General features: G+C 40.2%; 1 long non-coding RNA gene across 1 annotated transcript in view; it reads left to right on the forward strand.

Annotated features, from left to right (window-relative positions):
- The window catches only part of LOC123635374, an 80,032-nt gene that overhangs the window by 9,511 nt on the left and 51,782 nt on the right, over positions 1-18,739 (forward strand). The gene's annotated exons all lie outside the window — the stretch shown is intronic.

The raw sequence follows: 18,739 nt of genomic DNA on the forward strand, positions 1-18,739 counted from the left end.
AGACAAATAGCATTAAAATGAAATAGATCAGTATGGCTGCTTTAAATGGGGGGTATGTGTGCCTCAACTTTCTTAATGACATAGAGTCATTATTCAGAACATCAACTACTATACTGGGTGATGTTTTGAGGATTACTGGGGGTAATTTGTGTGGCATGGTGGTGGGCAGGCCCATTTGCCCTGCACTAAATGTCCTGGCCCTGCCAACCACCTTGAGCCCTGTCTCGGGGTCTTCTTGTTATTGTGTGTGTGCCTCTTGCTACTCCTGGCACATTTCTGCTCTGTGATGTTCTCTTCCATCTTAACTCACTCTACGACTTTTCTTTTCTTTTCTTTTTCCTTTCATCTCTCATTCTGAATTTTATGGTCTTAGATTCTTTGTTTTTAGAGCCATCTCTAACCAATGAGAATGTCCCCCTTTGTTAATTGACAGTTAAATAAATTTGTCCTCACCCAAACATCCTCTAAATCTTTTGATGATTTACTGAGTATTAATTTTAAAAAACATAAAACTAAAGATTTAGAAAAACCCCATGAATTAAAGATATTGAAACATCTACTAAATATAAACAGCATAAAACCAAAAACATCTTGCTCTATGTGTTTGAACAGGACACAGAGACTGTATATCCTATTAGATGTTAGAATCAAGTCTCACGTCTATCTAGCGCCACATAGGTAGGTTTTATAACGTAGTTTATTATAGCTGCTTTCATCTGCTTATTTTCAGCTCTTCTTGTACTTTTTTACACTGGCACTTGTGCTTGAGGCTTTGCTAGGTACTTCTGGGTTGGTGGTTGTCCTGACAGTCATGCGTAGTTGAGGGTAGCGAGGCCAGAGTGCAGGTCATGCTCCCATCCACCAATAACCCAGCTCAAAGTGTTTCTCAAATGGGAATTGACCATCTCCAGGGATCCTGTAAGAGCACTCAGGTGGGGTCGGGGGCTAGGGGACTGTCAGGCTGTCCGTCTGCTCTAGCTGTGGATGCCTTTTGCTACTAAAAGGCAAAAGTGGCCTGGATACACAAAGGGAGGCCCATCTGTCGGGCAAGGCAAATGCTCCTCGTTGGTGGTGATGGCAAACTCCCGCCCCAGCGGGCCCGAGACAGAGCTGTGGGGCTTGGGAGGTGGTGCCCTCTCCTGTCCGCTTGCCAACACTAGCTGGCGCATGGTGGCCAGTTTCTTAGGACAGTCTGGGACCAGGGTAAGGGGAGTGAGACACCCAGGGGGCCTGAGAGCAGGCACCTCCTAGAGCGCGACCCCAGCTAGACACCTAACTTGCCTCACCCTCGTCCCAGCCCTGCTCTGGGGTCTTTCACCTATCCTTACTCCAAATACTCAGAAGTCAGCCCAGAAGATGGAGCCCAGTAACTTTAAAGAGAGCACATGACTATCATATTCTAAGTGGTTATTAACCAGGTAAAACAATGTCTTAGAGAACTAACTCTAGCCTTTTATGTACAGCACGGGACTCTTAGGCAACACTTGCATTAACAAATTGTTTAATTAAATGAAAACTGACCCAGGATTTGTCATCTACCCTAAATAGAATCCTATTGTGTTTGGCTTAGATGTTCATTCGCTAAGGAAATGGGAAGAGAGAAAGTCAAACTAAAGTTGGGGCAGGAGAAGGGGAACAAATATGACAGACAGGGGTGAAAGCTCAAATTTTAACCAGCAATGCAAAAGAACAAACAGAATAAACAGAAGCCCCACTGTGCAGGGAAAGGTAAACATTGTGAAGATGTGACTTCCTTCTAAATTAATTCATAGGCTTAATGTAGTTTCAAACTACATCCGATGGGATTATCTTTGTGGGGTAGAAGTCTTGGGAAAGTAGTGTTAAAATTTATCTAAGTGTATATTCAGGCAACTCATCAAATTCAAAAGGAGACGCTGCCATTCAGGGCGTACGTACTCGCGTTGTCAGTGCCTATAATAGAGCTATGCCGACGGGAGGATGTTGCTCGGTGGAACAGGCTCGATGGCCTAAAGAGACTGCATGTTACATACACTGTACAAGAAGTTAGTGGGTATTTTACAGAGAAAGACTATATAAATAATAATAAATAAAAATTAATCCTGCTGCAACAAGGCTGCACATAAATAAGTAAATAAAATAAATCAATAAAATAATAAATAAACAGTAATAATAAAGAGAAAGAGTATAGGTTCTCAACTCACGTCACGGCCCCAAATACATTCCTGTTGAATTACAGTCAAACAGACATTATGGTGTAGAAAAACTTTACAGATATAAATTTTAGTATTTGTCAACTCTCTAGAAGATAAAGGACTAAGTTTCCAAGTGACAGAAAATCATACTGGAAGATACTGGATTATGGACCATAAATTTATGTAAAATTATCTGAATTCAAAGTTAGAGATTGTTATTTTTACTGCAAATGGTTTCTAAAAACTTTGTATCTTTATGTTAAGGTATAATCATAAAAATAGGGAAAACAACAGAAAAATGGGCAAAGGAAAGAATTGGCCAATTTACAAAGGAAGACATACAAACACAGGAATAAATTAGCATTTGAAAAAATGCCCAATTCCCTTATATTAAAATGAAAACAACAGTGATACAGGATTCACTGATATAAGCATCTTAACTACCGTATACACATTTAAAAATAAAATGATCCAAATGCAAAGAGTGTGATGAAATAGGTATGCTCACACTTAGAAGAAATTGGCTTGTATTTAACTTATGAACATCATGAATCTCCCGATTTTCCTGTTTCTCTGTGCATAGACCACTGAAAAGCATACTCTTGCTTTGGCTCAGCCCCACTGTGCTCCAGTGTACTCCCAGTGAAGTGCAGCCTAATAGCCAAGAGATCAAATTCTAGAGTTTGAGTTTCTGCCCTGTCTCTCACTGGTTTTGTGAGATTGGGCAAGTTATTAACTTTCCAGGCCTCAGTTTTCTTATCCTTAAAATGTGCACAATAATACCTACCTTTTTGCTATGGGAATTAAATGAGATTATATATGATGAGCTGAACACAGTACAGATACACAATAAGTATTCAATAAATGCTATTTGTTACTTTTCTTATTTTTCCCTTTCACCCTAATTTCCCCTCTTAAAATGGTTTGACTGTGTTTGCTTTTGCAAACTGCTTCAAATTCTTTTTGAAATGAGGCTGTACACACATTAATCCATATTGCCAGTGCTTTCTTAAAGAATTATACCGATTTATGATGGAGAATAATGAGATAACAGAGTCAGTTGTAATACATTAACAACTATCCTAAGACTAAATGCTCATGACCTTTGACACAGAAATTCCATTTTTTGGATTCTACACATGTAAAAAGCTGAAACAATTTTACACACATAAAAAGCTAAAACTTTTTATATAAAATTTGCACAAAATTTTTTCATAGTTCTATTTATTAATATAACAGCTAAAACTTGAAAATAATCTGAATGTCCTTTAGAAGAGAAATGGTTACTCACTCAAGAAAGCTTTATGCAGTCACTAACATGTTTTTGAAAATTATATGACAGCATAGTGCATGCTTTGCATGTAATACCAAGTGAGAAAAGAGATTTACTCAGTTGTGTTTACAATATGACTACAACAACCTAAGATAACTCTACAAAGCAAAAGACTGGAAGGAAATATACTACCATGTTAATAATGGACTTTGAGTGGAGAAACAATAGATGATTTTTAAATCCTTTTTTCCATGCATTTCTGTAATTCTCCCTTTTCTTTAATAATGAGTCTTCCCACCTACACGTAATGCCATTTAAGGTCTCTGTTTTTATTCTCATGAGTAAACACAAAGGACAGCTCAGTTCGGACTGTTATTTGGACAGGATGTCATCATCATTTCATGAGAAATACAATGACCTAAGGTACAATATTGGGACAGAAAGTAGCTTGGGGGGCTATATAGTGGGACAACTTAATACAGAATTCTGTTAGTGGGCTCGTTTGGACTGATACAGTAAGATAAAGCAGGACACTTTTAGAGAAGTAGATAGCGAACAAAGTCTCTGTACCAGTCACAGAAGTTACGCAAACTCCAAAATCAGGAAAATAGAATTCCAAAGCAGAGTTCATTGCCTGACTGGGCAAAAGTCCTTCAAACCTAATCTCTCTAAAGAAATAAGCAAAATCCGAGTAGAACATGTTGTTACTGCCGTTCCTGTTTATTTATTTTTTAACCTAAAGTTACCAAATTAAAGACATTTTAGAAACCTAAGGGAAAATTACATACTTTTAATTTTTATGCTGTCTTGCCTTTTTCTGATTATAAAATTTAAATACACAAAATGTGTAAAGAAGATAATGAAATTCGCTGGTAATCCCAGCACCCAGATAATGGCTACTGTTAAGAGTTATGTGAAATCTCTCATTTTCCCTCCGGTCTAGATGGAGCTAACATTTCTTAAGTGCCTACAAAGCACTTGATAGTGCTGGCAGAATTTTACCTGTCTTAGCTCAGCTCATTCTCACAACAATCCTCTGAGATAGGTATGACAATTTTCTGGTGCAGTGAAGTTTCTTGAGCAAGACGGCACAGCCGGGAAGTGGCAGAGCCGGGATGTGGGAACCAGGAGGTCATGCTTTGTCTGGATGCTTAACCTCGCTTTTCCATGGCTTAGATATATTTATAAATACAGTACATATTTCCCAAAGTGGGATTATGCTGTGCTTAATGTCTTGTACTTAACCTGATTTTTCTTTTTAATGTGTCTGAACATCATTCCAAGTCAACAAATGTAAATCTATTTCATTATTTTTAATGGCTGCATTGTATTTTGTTGCATGGATAATGTATTTAGCCCTAATTGGGGAAGTGTGCTTTTCTCAACATTCTACAGTGTTTTTCAAATTTTTCACACCTTAACCCACCATAAAAAATACATTTTATATTGTGACCAACTATACACACACATACACATATATAATTGAAACAAAATTTAACATTTTCCTGACTAAATGTAATGAACTCTTTTTTTTGCCACATTTAAAGATAATTTCTTTTTTTTTAATTTCAAAATATCCATGTTGCATGGATAGCTTTTATAATGCTTAAGTCAGGACTATTAGTTTGCCCATCACCCGGATAGTGTTCATTGTACCTGTTAGGTAGGTTTTTGTCCCTCCCCCTCCCCCCTTCTTGATTTCCGATATACAATGAACTCTTTTTCTCTTCTTTCCTCTTCCTTTCCTTTCCTTTTCAAAAAAATTTTAAAAAATACCAGATAGAGTCTGCTAAGTTAATTTCATGATCCATGAATGGGTAGTAACTCATGGTTGAAAAAAACACTGTGTAAAGCTGGAAATTAAGATTCTTTTTAGTGCTTGCCTATCTGATAATCTGACATAATGACAAGTTATTGTTTTATTATTGTTTACTTACTAGAGAGGCTGATTATTTTGGAAAATTATGTTATTGGAGAGAGTAGAGTTCACTGTTTCTCAACCTCCAGTGCACACTGGAATTAAAAAAAGAACCCTTTAATTAATTGCTGGACCAAATAATTTCTAGAGATTGGGCTCAGGTATAAAAATTTGTGGCCAAGGCTGAGAACAACTGCTGTGAAAGGTTACAGTAAATTAGAGATTTGTGTGATAGTGTTGTTCATGACATACTTTTACTTTAATTGTTACTTTAAGACAACTACATTTGGTTTGATGTCCCTTTAAATTTGATATTTATCTTAAATTTACTTGAAAGGCATTTAAATAAATAATGTGATGAACTTTCTAAAATGTTTTCTTCAATTGCAAGAGTTCTGATTATTAAGCACATGTCACTTCTAAGGGTCACTGTTGGTTTTAATTTAAGTTCCCTAATATTCTTTGCAAGTCTACTATGTGCAAAGCATAGGCCACACCTGTGGGGTTAGAAGAAAAGCCAGCAGCCTACCGTGTATTAGGTGCCCTAACTTTTGTATGCAAATGACTATGGCACCAGGAAGAATGTGGTAATTTCGTAATCATATGAATTTAGAAATAAGACCATTGAGAAAGCATGTTTCTGATGTCCTCATAGCATGGCTCCTTTACAGACAGTTTTTTATTATTTATACCAAAAAGCAACAAGAAAATCTAGACACTCTTTTAGCTGGATTTGAATAGACTCTGCCCTTTAAACACCACATATTTTAAAAATATCATAGTCATCTGGAGGTTAATTCAGGGTTAAGTATGGAGTTAGAGAAGAATTCTCATTTTGGCTTATGAACTGTTAGCTGCACAAATCACAGTTTCTAAAATCCAATGCTTATTTGGGTCTTATTTAGTGGTGAGTTATGGCAGAGAGACCCATCATATAGGAGATAGTTTAGATTCTCATGAATAAAATTAAACTGTGAGAGAACCATTGTGCTATTTAGTATTTCAGAGTTCCAGTTGCCTACTGGGAATGCCACTTACATGCTCCTCTGAAACCCCAAATTTAATGTATCTGCCCAGTAGGGTTCTTAGCTTCCTCCTGTCTCTTCCCAAACCCATCTTCCTCCTTTATTTGTGGCCCAGTGGACAATCATGTGATTTGCAATAAGACAGAGGTTTCTTTTCATTGCTGATGCTGTTTCTTCAGAAAAATTTATAATTGCTGGCCCACCAGTGCAGTGTAATATGGATGGGGGTGGGGCAGTGGTCTGCCGGCCTGAGCACCGACCACTGGGATTTCAGCTCTTGAAAGCCTGGAAGGCCAGCCTGGGCCAGCCTGCTCCCTCCCCCATCTTCCTGTTTTCGCTGCTCTGTGGTGCATGGAGAGCACTGCAGGAGAGGAGGGACACCCACAGGAGGCTCTCAGAGGACCACCCTCTGGGGCACAGGACTGCACTGGAGCTGTGAGCACAGCAGACTAGTGAGTCTACAGCAGGTGTTATCCTGAGGGCTGGCAGCGGTGAGAGATGTAAATGAATTGCAGAAGGGTGTGACAGATTGATGCATGGCAGGTGACCAAGAGGAGATGGGGTCGAGTCGAAGGGGGTCACACTTGGCATCCGGCCTTACCCAGCAATTCCCAAGTCTCCAGATTTCTCTGTTACTACTCCCTTAGAGGTGTGCTGGAGTAGAAATAGATTTGACCTTGAGCAAGTTACCTAACCTTTCTATGTGTTAGTCAACTCACCTATAAAGTGGAGTAATACACCTATCCTATTCAGTCTGTGAAGTGTCAGCACAGGGCAGGGCCCTTAGGAGGCCATTAAGGAATGACAGAAGCAGCCAGCTCTGATGGCCAGGATCAGACCCCCTCAGCACATCCAACTGGGCAAGTGCCCAGGCTCTCATGTGATGGCTCAGCTGTTCAGCCTTTACCTGTCCTTCAACCTGCGGTGGCCCACTTGGGGAGAGGAGATTACCAGTCACCTAGGGAAAGAGCAGAAAGACCAACCATCCTCGAGGCTTGATGGCTCAGTGTGGATTTTCCTCTTGTTGTCCATGGTCACCAGAGGTCAATGATCAAGTCATCAAACCCAGACATCAGTTCTTTAGGACTGGAAAACGGAAAACAAGGGAGCGCTACATCCTGTTTGGTCACATCCTGTTCACGACGGCAGGAAGTGGGGCAGCAGACCAAGATGGAAAAACATGACGCTTACGAGGCATTTGCACGCTATATGCGTACGTGTGTTTTGGTGTACAGTTTTTAAAGACACTGTGAATCAATGCCCATAATCACGCTTTTAGAAGTCTGCAAGCTTCTTGGCCAATAAAACTGGCTAAAAGCCAAGTCTTTGTTATGTAACTGTGCTGGGTCTAAAACCATGCCAATCTAAGAAGTAGAAAAATACCCTGTTTGTCACCTGAAAACTGATCACAAGGGCTCTGGGTGTTTCCTTCAGGAATAGGAATGCAATGTTGGGAATTTCTCAGTGATAGTCCTAGTGAGAGTGAGTGTGGATCTTGTCTGGAAATGGGAATGTTGTTGCCTCTGTCAAAGGGAAGGGCTGGACCGTCTCAGTCGTGGGCAGCCCACAGGACCTCACCTGAGGGGCCCCAGGCTTGTGCGGAATGGCAGGCACACAGCCCTCCCCGCTCACAGCACAACTCCTCTCTCCATCACTCAGCTGCCTTGTCTGACAAAAGAGCTTTTCAGACTCGGAAGGGCAGAAGTCCTTTCTGGTTTTTCCCTTCCCCTCCTCTGCTCTCATTCATCTCCCTTTCTTCTTCTCTCCTCTCTCTTGATGTGTTTCACAGAGGACGACGGCTCCTGTGCTGCTTTTCACGGGGTGGGATTTAGGAGAAAGCAACTGCTGTCTCTTGGGTTTCAGTTAGTAATTAGCATCCGGCAGTCGCCAGCTGAGGGACCCCCTCCAGTTCTGGACTTTCTGGTAATTCAGGACCACAGTGCTTTTAAGATGAGTCAAACATTCAGGATGGTGCTTCCCAAACTTTCAGATTACCAGTCCCAAGAATCCAAGAATCTGCCTTTAAGGTTTAAAAATCACGTGCTTTGCAATTTGTTCTCAATGTTGGTGACTTTATTTTGGAGTTTCTTTTAGTTTAGGGTAATTGTGCTAGGAATGGGCTACAATCACCAAGACATTATCTCTTAGGACCATCCATGCATCATGGGACTGAATAGGAGGGAACCTTGTAGGTAGGTAGATCTGCCAAAGACTTTACCTGTCATTCAGTGATTTCAGATGCTAGTGTTCAGAAAAAGAGAAAGAAAAGAATAATATCAACTACTAAGATCTATGCTTGGGTAGTGGAGTTTTTATTCTAAAAATTTTAAATAATCGAAATGCAGCATAAATATAACATATAATTTTATCCCAAAATAAAATTCTGTTTTCATTTGTTCACATCACCTCCTAGTTCTTGTGATATTGAGATTTTTTTAAACTTATTTGCAGTATTATCATAAATATTTTATATTCTTACCTAAATTCATGTATCAGAAATGTTTTTTAAAAAGAAAATGACGATTAGACCCATTCTTGGTGCTGATGGACCTAGCAGCAGAATGACCCCAATAAGTCATGGCCTTCCTGTCTAGCTTTGCCTTCGAGGACTTCAACATTTTAATATTTCAGCTTGGCCTATGAAAAATGGGAGCTTATGAATAGTTACCTTATAAATCTACTGGGTAGAAAAACAACTGCAGTCTGATTTCAGAGTCACCAAGACGGAAGTTGTGGTACCAAATGCTGCAGTGCTGACAAAGGATCCCAGCATCTGGACAGGGCACCGGGCAAAACTGCCTCCTTTTGTTGTTTGTGTCCTTTCACTTCTTCCTTTTCTATTCTCTTCTCACTGTTCCCCGCCATTCCTTCCTCAAAACCCTGTGGAAGCCTAAAATCCAGGATCCTGCTTGCTAATCTCTGTTGCACTTGGCGTGTGATCGGAGCGGGCTCAGCCCTGTACTCGCACATTGCATTTCGTCCTGCTCCCCGGGGAGGGAGACACCGTTGTCCCCACTTCACAGAGGGGGAAGCTGACCTATGGAAACTGAACTGCTAGGCATGAAGTCTCTCGCTGGAGGTCACACTGTTAGTAAGTGATGGAGCAGCGTTCTCGCACGGATGTTCGCAATTAGACCTTTCTAATACAGACCAGGCTGTTTTGCAACACTGCGCTGCCTTTGAATGCAGAGCCTGGGACAGAAATGATAGGAAAAGAAGGTACATTTTAGAGTGGACTGTTTATTCTTTGAATATGATTTCTCTCTCTTTTTATTTTTCTTTCATTTTTGAAGCTTGAATTTACTGTCCCCGCCTTCCACAAGCTGGGAACATTCATTACTGGACATTATTGGTTAGAGAATATCGTTTTATGTAATAAGAAAAGGCATTTCAGAAATGTGAACGGGAGGAAAAGAAACTGAATTTCCGGATATCTGAGTTCTTGTTTTTTCTTTTGTAAACTGGTTGGTTCTATTTGGAATAAAAAGTTAACTGCCTAGAGGATAAAAATAACTTCTTTTGTGGTTTTACACCATACAGTGACAGCACATTGTGCTTTTTTATGGAAAGATCTATTTTTAGAAAGAATACAAAGCCCCGTCAGCCCCGTGAGTAATAACTGTTTGGCAAGATGATGCTCGCAACAAATATCCACTCTAAGTCTTTCTTTGGAAGGTTTTAATTGTTTTTTTACACAATTTGTACGTGTTATTTTGTTGATACATGAAACCTCACTTGATAAAAAACCCAGAGGATATATGTATAGGGCTTGGGAATTCCTTTTACTTCCTCTGTAATGACACAATTTAAATGTACCAAGTCAGGTAGAGGAAGCATCTGTCATGGTCTTATAAAAATAAAAACTGTGAACCAGGAACAGAAACTCAGACCTCTGCATGCTCATCTGCCCTCCCTCGGGCAGGAGGCGGCCTCTGTGCGTTGTGTTTGAAGTCTGTGAAAGGAAGATGGTGAATGGGATGACCCTGGGAAGAGGGGGTGGACCATTTTCTTTCAGGTGCTTAAATTCACGACATTTACTTTTTATTTTTGGAATATTTTCCCCTAGATTCAGAAGTTTAGTCATCTAGCTTAAATACAGACAGAATTAATTCCTTATTCTCTGTTTGAAGTATTCAAAGAGCTAAACAAAATAGAAAAAAAAATGACTAAAATATAGAATTCCAGACTCAGAGTCAAGTCCTGGTTTCCCAGAATTATACAGATGAACCCCAGGGATGGGGGTAGAGATGAGTTCTGAGTTAGGTGAATGGTCTCCTTCAACTCTGAGATTCTACTATTCTATGACTTTTTACTCTGCTAGGCCTGATAACTTTCTTCTGGGAGACAATTTTTCTGGCGCCCAGAATCTCAGAGAGGTTTTAACCAAAATAATCTTCTGAACAAAAGCCCAGTGTCAGACATTCTCCATTCTGGAGAAGCAGAGCTGATAGCAGCTGGGAAGAACCGGTGGCCTCCAAAAGAGACAAACAAAAAAGCGAGTTTTAAAGATATAATGATCACAATTTCCTTTGCAGAAATAATCATCATTTTGACATAAAAGTTACATTTCATCTATAACCCAACATTTGTAAATAGAGCCGTGAGTCTGGGGCTCCTAGATTTGGACAACTGACTCTTCCCAGAATTGTGCATGTGTTTTGCTCTGAATTTCATTGCGTGAACTGGTAAGTGTAGTTCAGATTTCATCTAGCTGTATTATTTGGAGTGATAATTTCATCAACAACTCAAAGAAGATGAAATTTATAGATTTAGAAAGAGATCATAAAGATGATTTGATTAGAGTTCTATGTTTTGTGAAAATAAAAAGTCATACAAACCACTCACAGAACTTTCCTAGTATGAAGAAAGAAAGATTTGCAAAGTGTGGCCAGATGGGCCAGTTAGGTTTACCCAGGGTTTCCAAGATTCGAGAACTCAAATCTTGGATGGCTCTGGATCCGGAAGGGTACAGAACAGATTCCACATAGTGGCTTTACAATGAACTTAATTTCTTCTCTATGTTAATGGGAATAAGACTTCATTAGAAACTGAAAGTCTTGTGATGAATTTTTCAGTCTTTAAAATGCAGTGATCTTGGCTCCAAGTAATCATTGCTATAGGTTTGGAAGAAAGATGATACATAGGGGATGGAAGAGTACCTGAGTCTCATGATTAATCTGGATTCTTTTGTTCTGACCCAATGACTGAGCCCTTCCCAAGTGGGATAATCACAAAACAGAAAAGGTTTTGAAGGATAGGAAATCAAAGGTATACAATAGAAGCTTCTGTGCTTCCAAAATAAATTACAAAATGATGAAGGCAAGTGGCCAGCTCTCATCCAAACTGATTCTCATGGTAACAAGAAAGATTTATGCTTGGGGAAAATTAAAGCTGAAATAGATACGAATTTAAGTCTACAAACTCAAGTATGCAAGAATTAGCTCAGTTTTAAAAAACAACTTTATTGAAACATAAGTTATATACTGTACAACTCATTCATTGTAACTGCATAGTTTGTTGATTTTTAGTAAATTTATAGATTTGCTACCATGAGTACAATCCAGTTTTGGAACACTTTTGTCACCTCCAAAAAGTTCCTTTGTGCCTGTTTGCGGTCAATCCCCACACTCACCTTCAGCCCCAAGCAACCATGGATCTGTTTCCTGTCTCCATAGTTTTTCCTTTTCCAGAAATTTCATGTGAGTAGAATCAAGCGATATACAGTCTTTCATGGCTGGCATCTTTCACTTACATAATATTTTCAGTTTTGATCCTGCTGTCACATGTACCAGTAGTTTGTTCCTTTCCGTTGCTGACTACTATTCTACTATGGATAAACCACAGTATGTTCATTCATTCATTAATTGCTGAACATTTAGATTGCTTTCAGTTTTAGATTATAAATAATGCTGCTATGAACATTTACATACAAGTGTTTGCATGGACATATGTTTTAATTTCTCATGAGTAGATACCTAAGAGTGGAATTGTTGCCTCTTGCAGTAAGTATATGTTTAACATTTTGAGAAACTGTGAAAATATTTTCCAAAGTTGCTTTACCATTTTATTTTGCCAGCAATAATCTATGACTTGGTATAGTCAGTCTTTTTCAGCAGTCATTTTAGCAGATGTGGCATTAATTTGCATTTCCCTAATGATTACTAATGTTGAAAATCTTTTCATGTGCTTATTAGTCATGTGTGTATCTTTTTTGATAAAGCATCTATTTACAGTGTTTGCCCATTTTTTATTAAGTTGTCTTTTTTATTGATATGTAATAGATGGGTATATTTTAGGGGTACATGAGGTATTTTAATATATTACTGTCTTATACTCTGTAAAGATCAAATCAGGGTAATTGGGATATCCATCGCCCTTAACATTTACCTTGTCTTTATGGTAGGAACATTTGAGTTATTCTCTTCTAGCTATTTTAAAATGTACTCTTTTTGAAGGGTACATTGTTGTTTTAATTAGCAATTCTCTAATGACATATGTTATTAAGCATCTTTTTTTTTTTAATACTTTATTTTTATTTATTTATTTATTTTTTTGAGACAGAGTCTCACTCTGTTGCCCGGCTAGAGTGCCGTGACGTCAGCCTAGCTCACAGCAATCTCAAACTCCTGGGCTCAAGCAATTCTTCTGCCTCAGCCTCCCGAGTAGCTGGGACTACAGGCATGCACCACCATGCCCAGCTAATTTATATATATATTTTTTTAGCTGTCCATGTAATTTCTTTCTATTTTTAGTAGAGACGGGGTCTTGCTCTTGCTCAGGCTGGTCTCGAACTCCTGAGCTCAAACAATCCACCCGCCTCGGCCTCCCAAGTGCTAAGATTACAGGCGTGAGCCACCGTGCCCGGCCTAAGCATCTTTTTTATAATCTTATTTACAATCTGTATATCTTTGTTGGTGAGGAATCTGTTCAAGTCTTTTGCCAATTTTTAAATCAGGTTCATTATTTTGTTATTGTTGAGTTTTATGAATTTTTTGCATGTTTTGGATAATACCCCTTTATCAAATATGTCTTTGCATATATATCTTTGAAAAGTCTATAGCTTGTCTTCTAATTCTCTTAACAGTGTCTTTGTAGAGCAGAAGGTTTTAATTTTAATGAAGTCCAGCTTATCAATTATTTTTTTCATTGATCATGCTTTTGATGTCATATCTAAAAGTTGTCGCCGAACCTAAGGTCATCTAGATCTTCTCCTATGTTATCTTCTAGGAGTTTTATAGTTTTATGTTTTAAATTTAGGTCTATGACATGTTTTGAATTAATTTTTGTGAAAGGTGTAAGGTCTGTGTCTAGATTTATTTATTTGTATGTGGATGGTCCATTTGTTCCAGCACATTTGTTGGAAAGGCTATCTTTTCTCCATTGTATTGCCTTTGCACCTTTGTAAAAGTTCAGTTGACATTTATGTAGGTCTATTTCTTGACTTTCTATTCTGTTTTATGTATCTATTTGTCTATTCCTTCACTAATCCCACACTGTCTTGATTACAATAGCTTTACAGTAAGTATTGAAGTTGGGTAGTATCAGTTCTCTGTTTTTGTTCTTCTCCTCCAATATTTTGTTGGCTATTCTGGGTCTTTTGCCTCTCAATATAAACTTTAGAATTAATTGGTCAGTATTCACAAATACCTCTCTGGGATTTTGATTTGGATTGCATTGAATCTATAGATCAAGCTGGGAAGAACTGACATGTTCACAATATTGAGTCTTCCTACCCATGAACATGGAATGTCTCTCTATTTAATTCTTTGATTTCTTTCACCAGAATTTTATAGTTTTCTTTATATAGATATTATACATATTTTGTTAGATTTACACATAAGTATTTTGTTTTTTGGAGGTGCTAATGTAGATGGTATTGAGTTGTTTTTTTTTTTTTTTTGAGACAGAGTCTCACTCTGTTGCCCAGGCTAGAGTACTATGGTGTCAGCATAGCTCACAGCAAGCTCAAACTCCTGGGCTCAAGCAATTCTTCTGCCTCAGCCTCCTGAGTAGCTGGGACTACAGGCATGCACCACCATGCCCAGCTAATTTATATATATATTTTTTTAGCTGTCCATATAATTTCTTTCTATTTTTAGTAGAGACGGGGTCTCACTCTTGCTCAGGCTGCTCTGGAACTCCTGAGTTCAAACAATCTGTCCACCTCAGCCTCCCAGAGTGCTAGGATTACAGGCGTGAGCCACCACGCCCAGCCGGTATTGAGTTTTAAAGTTCAAATTTCACGTTTTCATTGCTGGAATATAGAAAAGTGATTGACTTTTGTATATTAACCTTGTATTCTGCAACTTTGCTATAATTGCTTATTAGTTCCAGGGGGTTTTTTTTGTTGTTTCAGATTTTCTACATAGACAATCATCTTATCTGTGAACAAAGACAGTTTTATTTCTTCCTTCCCAGTTTTTATGCATATTATTTCCTTTTTTTTCTTTTTCTTGGCCTTATTACATTAGCTAGGACTTCCAATACAATGTTGAAAAGGAGTGGTGAGAGGGGATATTTTTGACTGTATTTTCCTAGGCGGAGGCTATTCTACTGGCTTCCACTTGGTCCTTCCTACAATAATGTCCCTCACTCCTCAAGTCAGAGAACAAATGTGGGGATTCTGGCAGTTGCTGAGCATGTCTGTTCCAATTATTCAGTCTGGAACTGGGGAAATAACCACCGAATGGGTTTGGGGACCCAATGGTCCCACTATGACTTGACCTAAAACTCCCCTGAAGACCTGACTTTCATAAGTTCCTACTCTGACTGGTAGACCACACTGTTGTTTTGGATCTCCTAAAATTAGTGTTAGTTCAGACCCAGTATCCAGTAATCACCCAAAAATCTGATTATTTTCTTTTCCCCAATGAACAATTGCCCTGGTAAAAGGCTGTAGGTCCCTTTGGGGAAGGCTGGGAGAAAGATTAATGGTATAAATTTTTGGCAGTACACTAGGGTAGATCAAACCTCCCTTTCATTCAAGGAGTTTTGGGTCTGTAAATGGGCTCAAGTCTAGGAATTGATTGACTCTCCATTTTTATGATTCAAGTTAGACTGTGTTCTCTGGGCCTAGAACTCTTCTGCTTATATAGAGCAAGTAAGAATTTAGGAGATTAACCAACTATTTCACTTTTGGGGATACCATGATCAAGCAGCCAATGCCATGCATCTCCATAAGTTACATGAATTTGATTACTGCTTTGACTCTGCTGTCCATTATGGTAGCCATGCCCATCTTGTCTTTGGTGACTAAGTGCCACTACTTGGCACTGCCACCCCGGGATCCAATTATCTCCATTGCATTAATGATTGCAGTTTAGTGATAGCAATTACCATGGTAATTCCTAATCTACAAAGAAAAACCACTCCAGAGCTCATCAGATTTATTCCTTATAGTTATGGTAAAAGATGTGTCCTCTGGACATTCCTGGGGTGAGTGAGCAAGACTTACATGGTAAAGTCACTCTGACATGCCAATCTCCCTACGCCTTAGGATACTTTCTTCTACAGTATACCAAGATCATTTCAACTTCATTTAGTATAGACCACCTTTGGTCCATGTTTCAGCCAACCAACCAACAACACTGTTAGGCCCCTTTTTAACCTCTCAAGCTACAACACTAAATCCAGACTTTGTGTTTAGTAGACCATATCAATACATTGCCCTGATCCAATTTTGTGTTACCTTCCACCATTATCACACATCCTTACTATCCATTCCCACACACTTACTCTCCAGGTCTCTGTCTACAGAAGTTGGAAAAATCAATCACTTCTTTTGGAGTGTAGTGCACCTCCTCATGGGTCACGCTTTGTACCTCATCTTTTGGAGCCTGCTGGAACTGAAGTCTATGGGTTTAGGAGCAAAGAGGGGTGGCAAGGGTGGGTCCTGAGGAGAATCCACACTATCTGGCAAGGTGGCACCTGCCTCAGGGAGGCCATCACAGTTTCCTCAGGCAGTGCAGGGCTAATCTCCTTAGATGCAGGTGGAAGGGCTGCTTCTACTGCCAAAGAATCCTCATTATTTGACTAGTAGGGGATTCCAACTCAGCCCCTTTGAGGATGCTGTCTTGTTCCGGGGTTTTCTGTACTAAGGCATTAGGGAGGTCCCTCCAGTCCTGGGCTGTCTCTGGCTGACACCTAGCTATCTGTGGGCCCAGGCGGCTGGGTGGTAATTCTCGGTGTTCTCCTCAGAGCCAAGTTCGGGCTGCAGGAGTCTCTGCAGAGTCTGTAGGCGCTTAGCTGTTCCTCTCTAAAGTCTTGCCACCTCCTTGCCAGTTCCCAGGAATCTCCATTTCCCACCTTGCTCTGGGCTGAAGACATGCTTCCTGTCTTGGCCTCTGACTTCTATTGCTCTAGAATTGATGTCTGACTTCCACGCTGCCAAAATCCCCTTACAAGAAATTACAAAGCTTGGTTTCCTGATTGAAATAAGGGGTCGGGGAAAACACAGGGAACATTAACACAGTTTAAAATTTCAGTGTGTTACCCTGTTGCGGTGATGAGATCCCAAAGTTGTTGAAGATCGAGAAAAAGACTTCCCAACATTTCTGGAGACCTTACTTTTCCTGAACATAGCAGGCATGATAGATTGATTTCCCCCAGCACTGGACATAGTCTTCCATTTGCATCCTCCTGGCGAAGGCTTGTGTTTGGAAAGTTTCTCAGTATTACAGCCCATATGACATTTTCTGGTGATAAATCTTGAGTGTGAACTGTGGGGACGGCCGGCATCCAAAGTAAATAGCGATTGTTGTGGCGGAGGCTGGCAGGGCGGCCTCGCTGGCTGTGCTTCAGCTCCTGGCTGTCTCCTGCGGCAGCTGCCGCCCTCGCACTGACTGCGGGTTCCCCAAGCTCTGCTGGAAGGGCCGCCCGGCTTTCGGGGCAGCGCTCTGCCCCCTGGTCTCCCTCAGCTGGGACCTTGGCAGTGCTGCCCCTCCCCTGGTGGTGGCACCTCGGGTGGCTGAGCAGTGAACTCAGGCAGCAAAAAGAGAGCCAGTCCTGGGCACCTCCTCCTTTGGAGCCTCCCCATCAGCCCAGCACCCCGGGTTGTGTTTTCTGAGCCGTGGAGGCAGAACGAGGCGATTCTCGGCAATGGAAGGACACCGGGCTGTACACAGACAGCTGTCCAAACTCACCTAGTTCGTTTATCCCTCCAGACTTTGCTTCTGCCATTTCCTCTGCCCGGAATGCCTTACCTCATGCTCTCCTTTCCTTCTGGTGAAATTCCTGCTTATTCTCTGAGGTACAATGAAAACACCCTCTTCCAGGAAGCCAACCCTTTGCTCCCATAGCTTTTTGTTCCTAGCTCTGTTAGGATTCTTATCATATTGTATCACAGTGAGTTGTTTGCCTGCGTGCAAGAAGTTTTTTTTCTTTTTTTTTAAATCTTTATCCGTAGGATCTAGAGTGGTACCTGGCACATATCAATGACAATGATGATTATAATAATATTACTATTCATTATATGCTTAGCAGGTGCAAGGCACAGTGCTAAGAGATCCACATATATTATATCTTATGTCATTCCATCCCCACCACAATTCCAAGGGTAGCTTTGGTGTTATCCTAATCTTTGGAGGAGCTGGCAGTTCTATAACTTGCTTAAGGTTCCATCTCTAATAAAGGATGAAGCTATGACTTGAACCCAGGTTTGTGTAATAAAAAGGACAGTGTTTTAACCATTAAGCTGCTGCACCGTTTTGAATGCACGGCTGAATGTGTAATTCTCAATAGGTGCCCAGTACTCCCTTGCTTCCCACCTGAGTGCAGCACCCGGGGCTGAGGCTGTTTCCTTCCTCAGGCCCTGCAATGCAGGATGGTGCCTTTGGTCCCGCTCCTGACTTACATGTGGCGTCTTGCCTTCCTTTTGGCAGGTGAGGGAGATCAAAAGGCTCTAATGATGGGCAGAGGCTCCTGATCTGCTAAGAAATATACTGATCCTGATGTCAAGCCAGCTTTCTGCTAATGGTCACAGCTCATGGTTTATCAATAAACTCTATCGCTGATGATGTGAACAGACTGGTTTGCATTTTTCCTGGAGCATTAAGAGCCCCTGGCGTCCACGTGTGTTCATGCAGTGTAGGGCTTAGAAAGGTTCAGGACAGGGAATGTATGGTGAGCTGTGTGTGCTCCTTTTTCTTCTCCATCAGACAAGAGAGGGTACCTGGCATTATGCATTGATGTCAATTACAAAAGGATCCACCTAAAAGGAAGGAAGCAAGTTGATGCCACTAATGACATTTGTCTGCTTTCTCCTAGCACACTGCCTCTGGCACCCGGCAGAATACCAGGCACATCACTGATGCTCAATTTATACTTATTTGTTGAAATAAATTACATCATA

This window comes from Lemur catta, chromosome 3 (assembly GCF_020740605.2).
Source record: "Lemur catta isolate mLemCat1 chromosome 3, mLemCat1.pri, whole genome shotgun sequence".
Classification (NCBI taxonomy): Eukaryota; Metazoa; Chordata; class Mammalia; order Primates; family Lemuridae; genus Lemur; species Lemur catta.